Below are 5645 nucleotides of genomic sequence, written 5' to 3'. Positions count from 1 at the left end.
AGAGAGAGAGAGAGAGAGAGAGAGAGAGAGAGAGAGAGAGAGAGAGAGAGAGAATACAGCCTGCAACAGACATCGGACAGTGAGAGGGTTTTTTTTTGTTTTTGTTTGTTTCGCTGATAAAACCCAAGGCATCACGCAGACAGGTGCTGGTAGCTCTGAACTGAAATAGAGTCACAGCAGAAGAATATATTTTTAAAAGAGAATCAACTTGGTTTTCTGCAAAATTATTAAAGCTTCCAATTCTGATCACATTTTTCTTACAGCACCCCTGTGCAAAGTCAATTCATAACATTCATATTCACACTCATAGGTTTGATATTTATATAGTGGTTGATAATAGCCCTTTGAGGAATTAGTTCATAGAATAAAAATTCTTAGGAAAGTTAAGACTATTTAATCCAGAAAGAACTCTGGTTAGCTCATTTGATCCATGTAAACTTTTTTGAACCTGCCTCTAAAAGGAATCAAAATCGGTAATCATTGGGAACGGAATCGAAACGAGGAACCAAAACTGGAATCATTCAAGTTCAAATGATGCCCAACCCTACATAACAGTACATACACGACAAGTTGTATGGATTCTCCATAAATTTCAAAGAGCTTCCTTCGTTTTGTACAAACACAGACATACAGGACAATCATACAGATACTTTTCAGAGACTTTGCTTAAAATTGCTGTAAACCTCAGGGCTGGCAGGCTGTAGGAAAATAATTTTGCCACTTCCTTGTCCTCCCCTCTGTGCTCTTCTGTTGCTGCAGACACTGCTATCCCATCACCAGGCTGACTGTCTCCCTCCCCCACTGGCTGTATTGTGATTTTTGATGATTACAAATTTCTGAGGTTCAAGATACCGATAAATGTTCAAAAAGGTTGACATATACGATAGTTCAATGGTATTAATTTTACATTTAGTCATTCACGTAGTACTTTTCAGTGTTTATAAGAGGACATGTTATAATGCTACTGCTATGCATGAAATACCACATAGAGCTCAGTTATTGTTTGCCATTTGTGCTCAGCCATAGCAATGAGATGAGGAGCTTCGAAAGTAAACAGAAACGAAGTTTATTACAACTGTCCTCTTGAGGTCAACCGTAATGCTCATGTGGCCCTCTGTGAAAATGAGTTTGACGCCCCTGATCTAAGCCAGTATATTGTGCACTGTGCAGAGCTTAGAATAAGGGTTGTGGATTAGTCTCAGCTACTACTACACCAGGTTTTAGCTAAATGTTTGTAAAAAAGACTGAGTCATCACCATCTTTGTGTTTAGTGTCATATTGCTGTGGCAGCYGTCTTGAATTGGAYAGACTCCAAAAGTTAATAAACTGTAGTTGTTCACCCAACGATTACTTTTGGAGTTTTATTAGAATTTGTCCAGTGTTTTCATGYTTTGCTAAAAGATAAACAAACCACACACGCACGTATGCACACTGACAAAAGAAAAACATTGTCTCGTCACAGTAGAATGTGATGCTCTGGGTTGTTTCACATATCTTATTTTACTTTGTGAATCAGTTGAAGACAATATCAGAATGGACAATAAGTTGAATTTGAAATAACTAAGAATCACAGAACAAAATATTTAAATGCAGTAAACATAACTGAACTGCCAAACAAGTAATATAAATAACTACCTTGTCATACAATTTACGTTGAAAACTGTTCATTTTTTGATCACTCAAGAGGATAAATCTAGTTTTGGATAATGCATGTGAGCTTCTATACATTAGAAATATTCAGGCCACAGTTCAATCATTTTGTCACAGCACATGCTTTTTTATTGGCTGACACAAGCAGAGCTCCTGCTGTGTAATTTCTGATAGAAAAAAAAAATAAAAGAAGGAACAAACTTGTGCTGAGAGGCTTTCTGCCTGGGATGATTCAGTGTGATCTCTTTTTATTTCTCGAGTCATTTTAAGTCAGCAACTTTTCCCGTGGCAGAAGTCATTACACATCAAACAACATGTCAGGTGGTCGTATGGTCGAAGTGTGAAGAAAAGCAGATAGAATAGCTGAAAATTTTAAATGTGATCTCCATTGTGTGCATAAACATTTTTCTATTAGGGATTTATAACTTTTCTTAATTGTAAAACTGTTTCAGTTTAAAACCTGAGCGTATAAGAGACAGTTAACAAGGGTCATCTCAGATTAACTGTACTTTATTTAGAAGTGAAGTAAATAAGCAAAAGAAAAACCACCTCACCGCCTGGCTCATATGTGGCATCAGGCCCTTGTTTGGTTGATATGATCCCTCCTTTCATTGGTTTCCATCTGGTTTATTTGCACCTATAGCTGCCTACAACATCTGGTGAGACCCAAGCAGATGAACYCCTAAGGCAGGTAAGTCACTTCAGTCTGTTGGAGATACTGTCAGGGGATTTTTAAATCCCCCCCCCCCCCAACCCCTTTCTCTTGTGACGGTGAACAGCAGAAGTGCCAGTTTGTTGATGCCAGCTATCACCCACTCTGGATGAAATAAAAAGCTCCTCTGAGTTCTGGCTCCATGTTTGTCAGCTGGGTGCATCTCCAGTCCTTTGGCATCTTGACAGAAAGTCCAGCAGAAAGAGCTGACAGAAGCCTTAAGTTGTTTGTGGTGTTTCCCAGAGAACAAAAGCTGCGTTTCTGCAGTTCCAGGACACTCAACACATTTTTATTCTGTTTTGTTTTCATCTAATCAAGTTAGGTAGGCTGGTAAAAAAGGTGAATTTTCAGCCAAACAACACTTATACATTTTATTATTTTTCTAAAATACAAACAAGTCTAAAACTGAGTCCAAAGTCTGTTATGATTCTTGCCTTGTTTAGTGTTTTATGGTTCTTTTTGTGTGATATTTTCTCCAACAGTTTTGTTGTTTGATATTCTTGTGTTTTATTTTCTTATTTCCTGTCCAGTCTCCCTGTGTCTCCTGTGCCACTTTATTCTCAGTCAGCTTCTTAGGCCCGGTCCCAATACTCCCATTACACGCTACACCCCTCTTGAAGTGTGCACTCAACCAAAGTGCACAGGGTTCGAGTGTGCAGGGTACAAGATGCAAAAACTGGAGAATTGGGACAGGGCAGATTATGTCATCGATTTGCACCTCTGCGTCATAACTGTGACATCCAAAAGGGTGGAACCGGTCACTGTTTTGGCATTTGTACTGCTAAAAATGAAAGAAACAAAACAACAAGCAATTGTTTTTAGGAGGAGATAGCAGAAGGAGGCTTTTATACCAGAATATAAAACTTCTTTTCCAGAAGTTTTTCTTCTTTCATTTTATTGGCAGTAAGCAGACTAATTAAAGTGCATTGCTGCCACCACTAGACTGGAAGGTGCTCTGTGGACATTGCYATACATATTTCTGCCTTTTAATTCAAAATGTGTTATTTCTGTACCTTGAGCTGTTTTCTGCTGGAAAAACTTTGTCCCTGATTCGTAGTGGAAAMATGTGTGGACATTTAATCAGAAACTTTTGATAAATAACTAAATAAAATGTTTTTGAATTTATCCTACTAATCAGCACAAGAATAATTAATTAAAACAATAAAACCCAACTGTAAATTTAGCAAAGAGCGTAAAGAAGCAATCAGTCAATTCTGGAATTGTCATGTCACAAAAACATTTTGGAAGGAATGAAATAATTTTCCTGTTTATAATATTAACACAAAATTTTCACTAAAATTTGAACGTATTATGTTTGGTTTAAATGTAAAGAATACAAATATGAACAGAAGACTAGCAATTAATCTAATTATAATATTAGGCAAAATTCATATTCATAAATACAAATTATCATCATCTTCACCTTTGTTTGATTAATAAATTTGAATTATATTTATCTACTATTTCTAAAAGTACAAAGAAGCTGTAAACRTATAATGTTGTAGCTCATTGAATATATTTAATTTATTATTATTATTTTGTACTAAATGTATTTAATATAGAAACATATCCCCCTGGCATAATTAATTATTCTGTTATGTTCTGTCCATAGCTTGCAATCACCAGGTGCTCCCACTTCTCCCTCACCTTCTGTTGGATTTCACTGATCTCATGTCTCTATTGCCCAGCAGATCATTGCCTGTGTTTCATGGCTCCAGTCGTCTTCACCATGTCTATGTTCTCATGTTTCTCCATAATTTCAGTTCCTCATGCATGTCTGCCTTTTGGGTTTTACCATACCAAGACCCCAAAAGAATCAAGATTTTTTTAACCAATATTAATTGAGTTTAAAATCATGTCCAACAAATAGCTTCATCTCAGCTAYGTTTACATGGAACATTAGCAATGATTTTATTGCTTTGCTTATTGTTTTGCTATGAGAATGTCGGGATCATTGGCAGTATCAGAATGTCACATAGGTCACCTTTCTTAACCTGTGTCTGCTTTAAGAAGGCAGAATTAATGAATCAGATGGAGGAGGGCTCAAACCTTTACATTTTGTTAGTAATAGTCTTCAGTTAAAGCTCAGTTTCTTCAACAGTCACAGATTTGGTCCTTTGTACTGTATATTCACCTATTTTTTTGTTTTACCAATGGGAATTTATTAGAGGCTAAACACTGATGTTAACACATACATAATTTTCACATTTTTTATTATTAGTGGAGCAACAATTGAGGCACTGAGATGTAACAAACTTTCATTATGTTTAAATTTTGATGAATGACTTGTGGCAGAGGTTTTAATGAGATATAGCTAAGTAGCCTTCATTAAAGATATAATTTGTTGATAGACCTCAAACACAACCTAAATGTTTACACACAAAATAATGCAAACTGATGCAAATTAAAGCTCTGGGAAAAATAGTCGGTTTTGTCGGTTATTATAAAAACATATTCAGAGCCACAAGTGATGCAAGAGAAATATTCTGTTTCATTATTTGTTCATGTCCTCTCTGCAGTGTGCAGTTATTGTGACTCATTACAGCACTGAAACCAAACACACGGATGTTCTGTAAAGCCCTGCTCAGCCCAGGTGAACCATTTATTTGCCAGTGGACTGCTATAAAATCTGAACAAACTATTGTAAAATTATAAACTTTATTTTCATTTACTTTTCTGACAAAAGCAACTGATTTAGTCTTCATTTGCTAGATTTATAGAAAAAATAGAAAACAAATGTTCAGAGTAAGTATAGGCAAAAACCACAATGCCTGACTTCGACACATTTATCACATTTTGTTTGGACTTACAGTCAGCTATAAGGTGTGATGAATCATGTCATCCTTTTCTCAGTTAATGTATGGGGTAAACAACTGCAGGAAGATCAGACTCATTTTCACTGAGGGCCAAATGAGCATTATGGTGGCCCTCAAAGGGCCATTTGTATTAAAGTCAACATTTTATGTTTAACTTCAACTAAACTTCATGTTCCTAACCACATTATTTTGGCTGACACTATTAATAAACAGTAACTGAGCTCTACATGGTATTGCATGCATTGAAATGATGTTTTAACACATACCTAATTTCCCTCTGGGATSAATAAAGTATTTTTGAATTGAATTGAATTGAATCCTCTAAATGCGAAAAAAGCTGAAATATTAAAAATAAAAGTAAGAGTTAAAAGTAAGAGAGACTTCTGAACTCTCCCACTTTCTGACAGGGAATTCCAGCTGAAGGGTTGTTTCAGTTGAAATTTATAGCTTGTAACTAATATATATAT

The sequence above is a fragment of the Austrofundulus limnaeus genome, unplaced genomic scaffold, assembly GCF_001266775.1.
Source record: "Austrofundulus limnaeus strain Quisiro unplaced genomic scaffold, Austrofundulus_limnaeus-1.0 Scaffold1, whole genome shotgun sequence".
Taxonomy (NCBI): domain Eukaryota; kingdom Metazoa; phylum Chordata; class Actinopteri; order Cyprinodontiformes; family Rivulidae; genus Austrofundulus; species Austrofundulus limnaeus.
The sequence above is the reverse complement of the archived record's forward strand: the minus strand, read 5'-3'. Positions refer to the sequence as shown.